Genomic DNA, 16589 nt, shown 5'->3' on the forward strand with positions numbered 1-16589 from the left:
ATGAAACAAGCTCTACTGTGAAACGGTACAATGAAACAAGCTCTACTAGGAAACGGTACAATGAAACAAGCTAACAAACTCTACTATGAAACGGTACAATGAAACAAGTTAACAAGCTCTACTATGAAACGGTACAATGAAACAAGTTAACAAACTCTACTATGAAACGGTACAATGAAACAAGCTCTACTATGAAACGGTACAATGAAACAAGCTCTACTGTGAAACGGTACAATGAAACAAACTCTACTGTGAAACGGTACAATAAAACAAGCTCTACTAAAAAACGGTACAATGAAACAAGCTCTACTGTGAAACGGTACAATGAAACAAGCTCTACTAGGAAACGGTACAATGAAACAAGCTCTACTGTGAAACGGTACAATGAAACAAGCTCTACTGTGAAACGGTACAATGAAACAAGCTCTACTATGAAACGGTACAATGAAACAAACTCTACTGTGAAACGGTACAATGAAACAAGCTCTACTATGAAACGGTACAATGAAACAAGCTCTACTGTGAAACGGTACAATGAAACAAACTCTACTGTGAAACGGTACAATGAAACAAGCTCTACTGTGAAACGGTTCAATGAAACAAACTCTACTGTGAAACGGTACAATGAAACAAGCTCTACTGTGAAACGGTACAATGAAACAAGCTCTACTATGAAACGGTACAATGAAACAATCTCTACTGTGAAACGGTACAATGAAACAAACTCTACTGTGAAACGGTACAATGAAACAAGCTCTACTATGAAACGGTACAATGAAACAAGCTCTACTGTGAAACGGTACAATGAAACAAGCTCTACTGTGAAACGGTACAATGAAACAAGCTCTACTATGAAACGGTACAATGAAACAATCTCTACTGTGAAACGGTACAATGAAACAAGCTCTACTGTGAAACGGTACAATGAAACAAGCTCTACTGTGAAACGGTACAATGAAACAAGCTCTACTATAAAACGGTACAATGAAACAAGCTCCACTGTGAAACGGTACAATGAAACAAGCTCTACTATGAAACGGTACAATGAAACAATCTCACTGTGAAACGGTACAATGAAACAAGCCCCACTGTGAAACGGTACAATGAAACAAGCTCCACTGTGAAACGGTACAATGAAACAAGCTCTACTATAAAACGGTACAATGAAACAAGCTCTACTGTGAAACGGTACAATGAAACAAGCTCCTACTGTGAAACGGTACAATGAAACAAGCTCTACTGTGAAACGGTACAATGAAACAAGCTCTACTAGGAAACGGTACAATGAAACAAGCTAACAAACTCTACTATGAAACGGTACAATGAAACAAGTTAACAAGCTCTACTATGAAACGGTACAATGAAACAAGTTAACAAGCTCTACTATGAAACGGTACAATGAAACAAGTTAACAAACTCTACTATGAAACGGTACAATGAAACAAGTTAACAAACTCTACTATGAAACGGTACAATGAAACAAGCTCTACTATGAAACGGTACAATGAAACAAGTTAACAAACTCTACTATGAAACGGTACAATGAAACAAGCTCTACTATGAAACGGTACAATGAAACAAGCTCTACTGTGAAACGGTACAATGAAACAAACTCTACTGTGAAACGGTACAATAAAACAAGCTCTACTAGGAAACGGTACAATGAAACAAGCTCTACTGTGAAACGGTACAATGAAACAAGCTCTTCTAGGAAACGGTACAATGAAACAAGCTCTACTGTGAAACGGTACAATGAAACAAGCTCTACTAGGAAACGGTACAATGAAACAAGCTCTACTATGAAACGGTACAATGAAACAAACTCTACTGTGAAACGGTACAATGAAACAAGCTCTACTATGAAACGGTACAATGAAACAAGCTCCACTGTGAAACGGTACAATGAAACAAACTCTACTGTGAAACGGTACAATGAAACAAGCTCTACTGTGAAACGGTACAATGAAACAAGCTCTATTGTGAAACGGTACAATGAAACAAGCTCTACTGTGAAACGGTACAATGAAACAAACTCTACTGTGAAACGGTACAATGAAACAAGCTCTACTAGGAAACGGTACAATGAAACAAGCTCTACTATGAAACGGTACAATGAAACAAGCTCTACTGTGAAACGGTACAATGAAACAAGCTCTACTAGGAAACGGTACAATGAAACAAGCTCTACTGTGAAACGGTACAATGAAACAAGCCCTACTAGGAAACGGTACAATGAAACAAGCTCTACTTTGAAACGGTACAATGAAACAAGCTCCACTAGGAAACGGTACAATGAAACAAGCTCTACTGTGAAACGGTACAATGAAACAAGCCCCTACTGTGAAACGGTACAATGAAACAAGCTCTACTATGAAACGGTACAATTAAACAAGCTCCCACTGTGAAACGGTACAATGAAACAAGCTCTACTGTGAAACGGTACAATGAAACAAGTTCTACTAGGAAACGGTACAATGAAACAAGCTCTACTATGAAACGGTACAATGAAACAAGCTCTACTGTGAAACGGTACAATGAAACAAGCTCCACTGTGAAACGGTACAATGAAACAAGCTCCACTGTGAAACGGTACAATGAAACAAGCTCCACTGTGAAACGGTACAATGAAACAAGCTCTACTGTGAAACGGTACAATAAAAGAAGCCCCACTAGGAAACGGTACAATGAAACAAGCTCTACTGTGAAACGGTACAATGAAACAAGCTCTACTAGGAAACGGTACAATGAAACAAGCTCTACTGTGAAACGGTACAATGAAACAAGCTCTACTAGGAAACGGTACAATGAAACAAGCTTTACTATGAAACGGTACAATGAAACAAACTCTACTGTGAAACGGTACAATGAAACAAGCTCTACTGTGAAACGGTACAATGAAACAAGCTCTACTGTGAAACGGTACAATGAAACAAACTCTACTGTAAAACGGTACAATGAAACAAGCTCTACTGTGAAACGGTACAATGAAACAAACTCTACTGTGAAACGGTACAATGAAACAAGCTCTACTATGAAACGGTACAATGAAACAATCTCTACTGTGAAACGGTACAATGAAACAAACTCTACTGTGAAACGGTACAATGAAACAAGCTCTACTAGGACACGGTACAATGAAACAAGCTCTACTATGAAACGGTACAATGAAACAAGCTCTACTATGAAACGGTACAATGAAATAAGCTCTACTAGGAAACGGTACAATGAAACAAGCTCTACTATGAAACGGTACAATGAAACAAGCTCTACTGTGAAACGGTACAATGAAACAAGCTCTACTGTGAACGGTACAATGAAACAAGCTCTACTGTGAAACGGTACAATGAAACAAACTCTACTGTGAAACGGTACAATGAAACAAGCTCTACTGTGAAACGGTACAATGAAACAAACTCTACTGTGAAACGGTACAATGAAACAAGCTCTACTATGAAACGGTACAATGAAACAAGCTCTACTGTGAAACGGTACAATGAAACAAGCTCTACTGTGAAACGGTACAATGAAACAAGCTCTACTGTGAAACGGTACAATGAAACAAGCTCTACTGTGAAACGGTACAATGAAACAAGCTCTACTGTGAAACGGTACAATGAAACAAGCTCTACTATAAAACGGTACAATGAAACAAGCTCTACTGTGAAACGGTACAATGAAACAAGCTCTACTGTGAAACGGTACAATGAAACAAGCTCTACTATGAAACGGTACAATGAAACAAGCTCCTCACTGTGAAACGGTACAATGAAACAAGCTCTACTGTGAAACGGTACAATGAAACAAGCTCTACTAGGAAACGGTACAATGAAACAAGCTAACAAACTCTACTATGAAACGGTACAATGAAACAAGTTAACAAACTCTACTATGAAACGGTACAATGAAACAAGTTAACAAACTCTACTATGAAACGGTACAATGAAACAAGCTCTACTATGAAACGGTACAATGAAACAAGCTCTACTGTGAAACGGTACAATGAAACAAACTCTACTGTGAAACGGTACAATAAAACAAGCTCTACTAGGAAACGGTACAATGAAACAAGCTCTACTGTGAAACGGTACAATAAAACAAGCTCTACTAGGAAACGGTACAATGAAACAAGCTCTACTGTGAAACGGTACAATGAAACAAGCTCTACTAGGAAACGGTACAATGAAACAAGCTCTACTATGAAACGGTACAATGAAACAAACTCTACTGTGAAACGGTACAATGAAACAAGCTCTACTATGAAACGGTACAATGAAACAAGCTCTACTGTGAAACGGTACAATGAAACAAACTCTACTGTGAAACGGTACAATGAAACAAGCTCTACTGTGAAACGGTACAATGAAACAAACTCTACTGTGAAACGGTACAATGAAACAAGCTCTACTGTGAAACGGTACAATGAAACAAGCTCTACTATGAAACGGTACAATGAAACAATCTCTACTGTGAAACGGTACAATGAAACAAACTCTACTGTGAAACGGTACAATGAAACAAGCTCTACTAGGAAACGGTACAATGAAACAAGCTCTACTATGAAACGGTACAATGAAACAAGCTCTACTAGGAAACGGTACAATGAAACAAGCTCTACTATGAAACGGTACAATGAAACAAGCTCTACTGTGAAACGGTACAATGAAACAAGCTCTACTAGGAAACGGTACAATGAAACAAGCTCTACTGTGAAACGGTACAATGAAACAAGCTCTACTAGGAAATGGTACAATGAAACAAGCTCTACTTTGAAACGGTACAATGAAACAAGCTCTACTAGGAAACGGTACAATGAAACAAGCTCTACTGTGAAACGGTACAATGAAACAAGCTCTACTGTGAAACGGTACAATGAAACAAGCTCTACTATGAAACGGTACAATGAAACAAGCTCTACTGTGAAACGGTACAATGAAACAAGCTCTACTGTGAAACGGTACAATGAAACAAGCTCTACTAGGAAACGGTACAATGAAACAAGCTCTACTAGGAAACGGTACAATGAAACAAGCTCTACTATGAAACGGTACAATGAAACAAGCTCTACTGTGAAACGGTACAATGAAACAAGCTCTACTGTGAAACGGTACAATGAAACAAGCTCTACTGTGAAACGGTACAATGAAACAAGCTCTACTAGGAAACGGTACAATGAAACAAAGTGATAAATTCCATGGGTTATAACAAATTATATAAATGTTTCAAACAATCATTGTTCAACATTATTTTATCTTAAAGACACAGTTTTAAAATAAAACAAACAACTAGTGACAACAATGTGTTCTGAAAAGCACACATTTAAAATGAAAAAAACAACACTGGTAGACGACAATGTATTTTTAAAGGCACAGCTTTCAAATATCAATTTTATGTTTATTAACAAAACTCCTGATTTCTGCAAGTAAATAAATAAACATAAATCAAGTTTCTATTACAAAGCTTTATCACAAATAAAGTATGAATCATATGTGTTGAAAAGAGTATGAAGTACAACTGTTATACCCGCACTAAGTCTAACACAAAACAAGTCAGAGGACGTGGCCTTACAAGCTGAGTTTCCAACAAACTGAGTAATCCAGACTGACTGTCACACTTATGCCATACTTACAGCTGAAAATACAGAATAAGTTCAGAGGTATATTTCTGCTCGAACCTTGGACCTTACGATTCACAGATAAATAGGCCACCCATTAGACCACATCTAGAAAAGCAGTATGTTTGAAAAGCTTGTTTTCTCATGTTTTAAGTATTCTGAAACACTTAATGTCCACAGAGTTTCCGTCCTTTCCCCTAGTTTTGGTTGCTAACACCATGAAAAGAATATAATTATAAGAGTATATAATTATGTGACATTAATTAAGTTCGTAGTTTGAAGTTTAAAAAAAATGTACTTGGAACAATATCATCGTTTTTGTTAAACCCTGAATAAAAATTACAATAATGGTGTCAACTTCATGCTTTTGTAATTGTGTTATTAATTTAAACAATAGATCTAAACACACGATACACAACAATTTGTTCCTGTTGATCAGAAATATAACAGAAAATCTTCATAGTAAGATTTTTACGTCTATATCCCATACCCCAACAATTACTGTGTATTTTAAATATCCACAAGATTGTTTATGCTGTAGATAAGGTCGAATGTGAAATGTAGAATAAATACTTAACAGAGTTTGCCCGTTGGTAGAGTAAAACCACGTGAACACGGAACAGTTTATCGTCCGTCTTCAATAGCACAAGCTACTTAACGACTAATCATTCGTTTAGCTCCTATGTAAACCTCTATCATTTCTTTTGAAATGAATATAGCCATCATACGAATATTTACAGATCTACGCGTAGGGACCCAGCATGGCCAGGTGGTTAAGGCACTCGACTCGTAATCTAAGGGTCGCAGGTTCGAATTCCCGCCGCACCAAACATGGTCGCCTTTTCAGCCGTGGGGCGTTATAATATTACGGTCAATTCCACTATTCTTAGTAAAAGGGTAGCCCAAGAGTTGGCGGTGGGTGGTGATGACTAGCTGCCTTCCCTCTAGTCTAGTCTTACACTGCTAAATTAAGGACGGCTAGCGCAGATAGCCCTCGTATAGCTCTGCGCGAAATTCAAAAAATAACAAACAAAACTACAAAACTACGTGTAGGTTTGAGGTTAAAGAAATCTGAGGTTTCAGTTTGAAAATTCAGAAAAAGAGAAACTTTGTGAGTGTTAAATACAGAGGTTAAGTCATGTAATGAGGAAAAAAACGTAGAAAAACCACGTGAATTATAAACTTTGAAAATAACGAAAGGTAACGTTTCTAATTCACGCACTTGGATATATGTAGGTACAGGGTGCTTTCCTTTTCTGATTCAACTTACGTCCATCAAGAACTTATTTATAACGTAAGTTTCAACCTTGTCGCTTGGAGCAATTATTACCACATCAACTCTTTCGATAAGTTAACAAATTTCTGTATAGATACAAGTTACATTTTACCATATGCAACACAGTTTAATCTGTCTATATTTGCATATGTTACAGACTTTAATTTTTTTACTGAAAGTTCCATGGTACTTCTTTCGATATACAAATTAAACTGCGTAGGATGTTGCAATATGGGGCCTTGTTGCTACATAGTTTAGTTTACCTACTGATATGATTTTAGATTGCAACATCTGGTTTATCGATTTCTTGATTTTAACATGTTATTAACTAAATTATCTTTAATAATTTAGAGTTACTAGAAACGTTCATTAATTATAGTTGATGTGGTATTAGAGCTCTAATAAAACGTATGGAGAAGTTTTAATGACCAATAAATATTTAATATGACTTTTTATAATGATGTAATAACAAATTCATGTTTGATTTTTTTTTTGGTAAACATAAACCCACTTCTGAGGGAAATATTGAGTTTTTCATATGTCACCTTTTGCGACGTCCGTTACCGAGTTACCACAACGTTTTGTAAAATCCCTTACTAAGTTAGTAGCTCCCTAGTGGCACAGCGGTATGTTTGCGGACTAGCCGCTAGAAACCAGGTTTAGATACCTGTGGTGGGCAGAGCACAGATAGCCTATTGTGTATCTTTGTGCTTAACTTCAAACAAACAAACAAACAAATACACGAACTGAGATACTAAATTCATTTAACAAGTAGGACCAACTTATGTTTGCTTATGAATGCATTTAATAAAAAAATTATACCGTGAGAAAATTCAGCCTTTTTCCTGTTAGATTGCCTGGTTGATTTTCCAGAAATGTTCGAAACATTGCAAGAGTCTTTGTTCAAATGTATTTACTGGTTTACATTGCGATTAACCTCCGAATAGATTTATGTTCCAACACTTATATTGCGAGTAATCAGGACAAATGTTCGTGCCACTTTAACGAATCATGGACAGTGTTCGTCGTTTCCGATTTCAGAAAGCCAATTACAGATATCGTATTTTAAAGGTTTTAAAAACGGGATATCTCTTTTCAGCCATTTTATTTAGGCCTAATGTAGCCTAAATTTATTGCCGGATAAAGACCCAGGTACCTTCTGTTTGTAGGCCCTACCAGCGGTATAAGTTAACTTAGAAGTCAGATAAACTATAGATGGTTTTGAGCACACTGCTGTTGCTGTACGTACGCTGTAATGTATTGAATTATATTAAAAATAGCTTAGTGTGAAATAAATTATGTAATAAAAATGCCTTCTTAGTTAAATATATTTATGTAAATGTGAATACACAAACTAACACATATATACAAAAATACATCGTATAACTACAAAGCTACACAATGGGCCATCTGTGCTCTTCCCAATAAGGGTATCAAAACCTGGATTTTACCGTTGTAAGTCTGCAGACATTCCGCTGTGCCAATTTAAGCTAAATCAAATAATTTGTTAAATTAAAACCAAATAACTTTTGTTGTTTCCATCAAAACCACACACTAATTGTTTTTTTTTTAATAGTGTTGTATTTTACAGAGACGTAATGCTTTATTAAAACTTTTGTGTGCGAAAAGTTTACAACAGTATGTATATTATTTCCAAACAAACTGCAATCAGACAGATTATTTCGTCCGAAAATTACATCAGTCACTGAGAAACTAACCTCCAGGCCCTGCCATGGCCAGGTGGTTAAGGTGTTCGACTCGTAATCCGAGGGTCGTGGGTTCGAATCCCCGTCACACCAAACATACTAGCCTTTTCAGCCGTGGTGGCGTTATAATGTTACGGTCAATCCCCCTATTCGTTGATAAAACAGTAGCTCAAGAGTTGGCGGTGAGTGGTGATGACTATTTCCCTTCCCTCTAGTATTACACTGCTAAATTAGGGACGGCTAGCGCTGATAGCCCTCGTGTAGCTTTGCACGAAATTCAAAACACAAACAAAGTAACTAACCCCCAGTGGCAAAGCAGCAGGTCTGCGGACCTAAACCGCTAGAAACCGGGTTTTGAAACCCGTGGCGAGCAGAGCACACATAGCTCATTCTGTAGTTTTGTGCGTAATTGCAAACTAACAAAAACCGATAAACTTCAAATGAAACAAAAAGTAAGAGAGGAAGTGTAAAAAAGAACCTAGTAAGACCTCTTTCGCACCAGATATATCGTATGTTCGAACGTGACACGAAAGAAGGAAAACAGGCAGAGAAACAAGATAGAGATAATTAACTTTCGATGAAATTTAATTTGCTTGACGTAATTTATCATATCAAATTAAAGAAACCTTCTTCGTTATTACTGTTTTATTATTATATTCATTAGACTGCTCGTCTAAAATAAATTTAATGAGTCACTTTTTGTCATAAACACAGGTTGCAGCTATAAATGAACTTTAGCCTATGAGATGTTTTGTTAACATTTTCTTACCACATACTCTCGTTCACATAGAGAAGGCCCAGAGACTCGAAATCTGAGGGTCGCGGGTTCGCATCCCCGTCGCGCCAAACATGCTCGCCCTTTCAGCCGTGAGGGCGTTATAATGTGTCGGTTAATCCCACTATTCTTTTGTGAAATAGTAGCCCAAGAGTTGGTGGTAGGTGGTGATGACCAGCTGCCTTCCCTCTAGTCTTACACTGCTAAATTAGGGATGGCTAGCACAGATAGCCCTCGAGTAGCTTTGTGAGAAATTCCAAAACAAACAAACAAACTGAACACAGCACCACTGAATGATGTTTCCGAGCTAACTGAGTAAGCACAGTTGTTTATATTGTTAACTGCTAAGGTTTAAACACGAGACTATTGACCATTGGCCCAGCATGACCAGGTGGTTAAGGCACTCGACTCGTGATCTGAGTCATCACCACCCACCGGCAACTCTTGGGCTACTCTTTTTACCAACGAATAGCGGGATTGATCGTAACGTTATAACGCCCCCACGGCTGAAAGGGCAAGCACATTTGGTGCGACCAGGATTCGAACCCGCAACCATCGGATTACGAGTCGAGCGCCCCCTAACCACTTGGCCATGCTGGGCCATTAATTTATCAACTAAAATTAGTTTAAAATATTTCCTGAATGTTTTTACAAAACAGTTTGTTCATAAGCCTGATCTAGTTCGAAGAGAATTACTCTGTATTTGACAGATGAAAGAAGAAGTTACTTTTTTAATTACAAGATATTATTTATAATAATTAAAAATGAAATAAAAACATTTTATATTTCTTCTTTTCATAAAATAAACTAAAATTAATTAATAAATTGCTGAAAACGATTATTCATTTTCTAACATTATCGATTAAAGAAATATGTTTCTGTACTTTTATGTTTAAATATTATTGATCGATAGAGGGCTCTGAAAGACGAGGGTTTATTACATACTGTCCAGATTAAATTATATATGTATATCATGCGCTCTTCTTTCCACTTGTAAATATTACGTACAATTACAAATTCAGACTTTATACATAGGTTTATGGTATACAGTAAACAATAATATCTGGTATGATTGTCGTTGTTTGAAGTTAAATACAAAGCTACAAAATGAGCTGTCTGTGGTCTACCCACCACAAGTATCGAAACCTGGTTTCTAGCCTTGTATATCCGCAGACCTTCCGCTGTTACAACGGTTTGGGGGCATCTGGAACAACAGATAGCATTTAAAACTTAAAAGAAAACCGAATAAAAAACTTTTTATAGAATTTTGTGCAAAGCTACACGAGTCGTTCCTAATTTAAGAGTGAAAAACTAGAAGGAAGGCAGCTAGTCATCATCACCCACCCCGAACTCGTGAGCTATTCTTTTACCAAGGAATAGTGGGATCGACTTGTACATTATAATGCTCTCAGGGCTGAAAGGGCGAGCATGTTTGGTATCCCGGAGATTCAAACTCGTGACACTTAGATTGCGAGTCGAGCGCCCTAACTACTTGGCCAACATCTTTGTAAAACAAAAAAAAAACGTATTGTCAGTATATCGGACAGATAATTATCATGGAATTACTCAACCGAAATGTATGTACAACAATTGTAATTTCTTTACTATTCTTATCATATTAAATATCTATTTCTTTGTTATTCGAAACAGTTAATATTACCTGTGTATCTATTGAAGACACTTATTTACGAAAATTTATAAACCTAACTTTTATTACATGGTCGTACAAACATTGGTCACGTATAACAGTATACTAATTGATTTCGTTAATATCAGACTATACGTAAGATACTGTACAAAACTTTGCTTGTTTCTTAGCTTCACAAAGGTTTGCTTCTGGATTACTGTTCCTGATTTTGTTGTGACAAGCGTTGTTAGCCCGCAACAACCAACAAAAAAGAAAACCATCAGGCTACTCTTCCAGACTAAAACTTGTATAGTGCACCCATCGTTCCAAAGTGCGAGATTCGATTCTTCGATTACGTGTCGCGAACCATGAACCCTCGAATCCACAGTCCAGGCAAGTTAGCCACAAGGCCTTATACAAAAATGAAGATGCGTTTTAATGCTGCGAGTTTAATGTTTTCTATACAGAAGAGACGTAAGGGAGACCACATATCTTTCGGGCCATCCTGCACGTGTAATCCGCTTCACAAAACGTCATATTGAAACCGGGTCACATTTCGATATGCTTAAAAGTGTTGACAACCACTGACTGTAGATTTCTCAAGACCAATGGTGACGTGAGAGCCATATCTATCGTTCTAGAACCCACGAGAAACACACCGTTAGTATATAAACTGTTAATAAACCCGCACGACGTCTCGTTTCTGGATAGCATTTATTTCAGCGTACACCCTGACAATATTTGTGTCTTTTCAGTATTATTTATTCGTCACTACGGTAACAAAAAGTTGTGTAAATGACCCGGATATATTTTATTATCTTTGTGGTAAATGTATTCAAGGTAACAGGTGTTGTTGTTTTTTTATTTCTTCTATATTTGTAGAAAAAAAACTTACGTTACAGGAAAAAATAAAATAATATTATTTTCAAAATCTACGTCACGTAATTGTGAAAAATACGTCATTAACACCAAAACAACTATTATGAAGTTTTCATTCGCAAGCATGCGTTGTTGTTCTCTGATGTCCGTAAACGTTGCAGTTACAATTCTTTGCGACAATTGCAAGAACATTGTCATGTCTAAATTCAAAATTAGAACCATGGTGAAGTGATCAACTATAGCTTTAAATTCAAGATTAGAACCATAGTGAAGTGACCAACTAAAGCTTTTAAATTCAAGATTAGAACCGTGGTGAAGTGACCAACTATAGCTTTAAATTCAAGATTGGAACCATGGTGAAGTGACCAACTATAGCTTTAAGTTCAAGATTAGAACCATGGTGAATTGACCAACTATAGCTTTAAATTCAAGATTAGAACCATGGTGAAGTGACTAACTATAGCTTCTAAAAGTTATCCTTACTTTCTTTATCCATTTCTCTTCCTAATGCAAAATCAACATGGCCGCACATTTACTGTAACATTGAAAGATGTAGTTGGCTTAAAAGTGTAGTGTAAACTTGTCAGCATCCTAACTGCCTTTCACGTCATGGCCATAGGAGGCGCTCAACTCGCAATCTGAGAGTCACGGGTTCGAATCTCCGTCACACCAGACATGCTCGCTCTTTCAACTGTGGGGGCGTTATTATGTTTCAATCAATTCCACTATTCGTTGGTAAAAGAGTAGCCCAAGAGTTGGCGGTGGGTGGTGATGACTAGCTGCCTTCCCTCTAGTCTTACACTACTAAATTAAGGACGGCTAGCGCAGATAGCCCTCGAGTAGCTTTGCGCGAAATTAAAAAACCAAACTGCTACAAATGCTTAAATGAAAGTGTGTGATTTCTTTTAATTTTCAGTTTTTCGATTCATAGAAATATATGTAACGTTTTCCCACGTATATCCACTTTCTCTACCTTCGATAGATTGTAATCGAAATTCTCACAAGTACGGAAGGTCTTAAAGTCTGTAGAGTATCCACATCGAATCTAATTGATTCTGTTGGATATTGGATATGAAACGATTTCTTCCGTAAATGTAAAAACTGGTTGTTTCGTCAACAACAATACCGTCTAATATTTGTTCATTCAAGCGTCGTCAGTGTTCAGACGAGGGAAGTCGTGCAGTAAATTCCGTTAGGCAAGACGACTCGTCAGCGAGACACGCGCTGCCTTCAGGTGGCTTGAACTTGTACAGTTCGTCGTAGATTCGTGATGACATAGATTCGTTTCAACCCCTCACACACACCAATAAATGCTGTAATTTGTTTTTATAAATCACATTAACAGGGCTGGTAAAATTTCTAACGACATAAACATCTAGAAAATTACACATTTATCATTTCATTCATTGTTCATTCAATTAACACAATGCAACTGGTCCCATCACATTCGTTTTACGTGTGTTCTGAGGCACCAATTCGTATTTCCATATCTACAATATTAGAAATATGTTTTTCTTTAGGCCCTAACGTATTACAAGCGTGACTTTTTCAATTTTATAAGACGCTAAAAGTTAAAATACGTTTTATACCTTGTTCTAACATTCCAAAAAGCAATGTCTTATTTAATTTGGTACGATTTAACTGGCATATCTATTTATAGGATCTCGACAACCGAAAACATGCCTGATTCTAAGATGTAGAGCATGAAAAACATGTTTTTATTTAGAATTTACTCACCATAAACGTATTTGTTTCTGAGATCTAGGATATCAGAGATCTATCTTCTTTTATGTTAAAGGTTACCAGAAATACGTCTGTTTTGGGATCTAGGATATCAGAAAAATGTCTTTCTATAGATTTTAGGTTAACAGGTTCTTTCCAATGAAGAAAGACAGTTCATTCTTCCTATCAGAGAACCAGCCGCCACACATAAATTTTTATTGTTTAGTGTATTCATTAGTTAATAAGTGGATGTAATAGATGGGTAAGTTCGTAGGAATGTTAAAACTAAACATGGAATATTTTATTTTAAAGAAAAATCTCACGCGTCAGTTTCACTTGATTGTAGTGGGTAGACCACTAACCGCGTGTAATTACAATTGTACAGTTGTACTATATCAAGATATACAGCTGATGGGCTTCTCAGGAATAATAGGCCCGGCATGGCCAGGTGGTTAAGGCACTCGATTCGTAATCCTGGGGTCGCGAGTTCGAATCCCCGTCACACCAAACATGCTCGCCCTTTCAGCCGTGGGAGCGTTATAAAGTTACGGCCACTCCCACAATTCGTTGGTAAAAGAGTAGCCAAAGTGTTGGCGGTGGGTGGTAATGACTAACTGCCTTCCCTCTAGTCTTACACTGCTAACTTAAGGCCGGCTAGCGCAGATAGCCCTCTTATAACTTTGGACATAAATTCAAAACAAACCAATTCTCAGGTTCAATTGAATCTACAAATAACTTAAGCTTGCAACATGTTCACTTAACTTACTTAGTTCACAGATTTGTTTCAGATTAAATTTTAAAAGGAATATCGACCTTGCTGTACTCAGGAAGGAAGAAGAATTTCCTGAAAAGTGTGGGTGTAAAATCATGAGGTCGGAAGTTCATCGATAATCCATTTTTACACCTTACGACTTACACCAAAACTTGCTATTAATCCATTTTTACACCTTACGAGTTACACCAAAACTTGCTATTAGCTATCGATAAGGTAGTCAACTAACCACGTGAAACATCATATCCGTAAATGGATAGGCTAGCTTACAAAAAGAATATATGGAATCTTATAAATAAAGTATATGGTAATTATGCTAATAAGTCACTGACGAACCACACTAGAAGAGCTAGGCTTTTATATTAAAGTTTGTTTTTTTTTAAATTGTTGTTTGTATTTTACTGACAAAAGTATATTGGGTTAGTATTACTTATTTGTTGTCCACTACGACATAAAGTAATGTTTAGGAACAACAGTGGACATGTTGGTCCATCTCGGCTGTCCCATCCTCTAAGCCAAACTAAAACTATTAACAAAAGAAATAGTTAAAACCAACTCTTACCATTCATCTACTCATCAGGCTTTCTTTTAAACTCACTCAAATTTACTCTCTCCACAACATTCGAAACCAACCCATTCCATAAACCGACCACCCTATTTGAAAAATATAATTTTTCTCAGATTAAGAATGGCTTCTACTTTACCTTAATCTCTGTTGGTGTCTCCTGATTCTATAATTCTTGCTGTTAATTATGAATAATGTGTAACATTATCAAGTGAAATGTCCCTGTTCAGCTATATACTCTCAGGGGCTCAGCGATAAAGCGTTAGGCTTAACAAAATGCAGCTTTATAAAGCATACATTTAGTACAATCGCCATTCTGAAGTAAAAACTATTACAAAGACTAGTGTTGTACCTTATATGTCATTTTGTATGTGGTATACCTGTGTACTTTTATTTCTGTATTTCTTAGATTAAAGCTGTTTTCATGGTCTACAATAAGGATTTTCTCTGGTAAAATACATTTTTTGAAAGCGAGTGTCTTAGAATGTGTTCTCTAAACATGTATTTTTCTTCAACAAAAATTATATTTATACATTTTTTAGTTTAATGATTAGATATTAAATATTTTTGTTTGTAGAATATAATTCTTCTTCAATTTCAGACAAAGCGATTTGAGAGAAAGTTTGGACGATCAGGCCAAGTAATCTTTTCTGTTAGGTTGCATCTAAGGAAGCACTGAATACAACTCTAAAGACGCTATAATGTCATTGTACGGGTCATTAGTTAGGCCACAATTAGTTCTATTCAGTCCTGGACTCCATATCTCAGGAGGGACATTGAACTATTCAGAAGAAAACTACTAAAATGATACCTTGGATGGAAAGATTGCAAAAAGAGGACAAGTTAAGATATCTGAAATTGTTTTCTTTTTTTTTTGTTAAGGGATTTGTGGAAATGATGGATCATCCTCGTTCGTGCTTATAGTGAGACACAAATATAACCTTTAGCAAAGAGAGAGTCATCTTCAGCTATCACAGATTTATTTTTATGACAGGGTGGTTGGCTTTTGAAACGAGTTGCCTTCAGATGTGGTGGATGCAACCAACTTTATGAAATTTAAGAGAAGGCTTGATAATAATTTATATGATGAGGACTGACTTTAAGTGTTTCATTTTAAGTTTAGTTTAGTGCATGGGACAGTCTAGAATGCTCTAAATGGATAATTAGGTTCCTTGTTGCACTTAAATTATAGGTAAATATGTAAATATTAATACAAATCCATTATCTTTGTCTACTAATCATATATCTGAAACATAGCTCGGCATGCCAGGTGGTTAAGAAGCTCGACTTGTAATCTGAGGGTGGCAGGTTCGAATCTTCGTTACACCAAATATACTTGAAGTTTATTGCTATTTAATACGATTCTAGTCATGAGGCTAGTCAACCAATAAGTTTAGACGTTCAAACGTCTCTACTGTAAATACTAGAACTGTCGAACAATTTAATTAATTTTTAGACTCGAAGAACATCATTAAACATGACTGATTTATATAATTTAAGAAATGAATTTGCGTGTCAATACGTGGATACATAAAATACTATCACGTGAAAGATAAAACATCTCTGAGGGCACGCATTGATTAATCACGAATTATAATCTGTAGGCCTACTTGGTTATTATATAATATCACCAATAGAACATTACGAAGGAGTTTT

General features: G+C 36.5%; 1 protein-coding gene across 1 annotated transcript in view; it reads left to right on the forward strand.

Moving 5' to 3' along the window:
- LOC143242335 (neurotrimin-like) overlaps positions 1-16589 on the forward strand; it is a 471256-nt gene that overhangs the window by 207402 nt on the left and 247265 nt on the right. The window lies entirely within an intron of this gene.

Source organism: Tachypleus tridentatus, unplaced genomic scaffold (assembly GCF_004210375.1).
Source record: "Tachypleus tridentatus isolate NWPU-2018 unplaced genomic scaffold, ASM421037v1 Hic_cluster_2, whole genome shotgun sequence".
Lineage (NCBI taxonomy): Eukaryota > Metazoa > Arthropoda > Merostomata > Xiphosura > Limulidae > Tachypleus > Tachypleus tridentatus.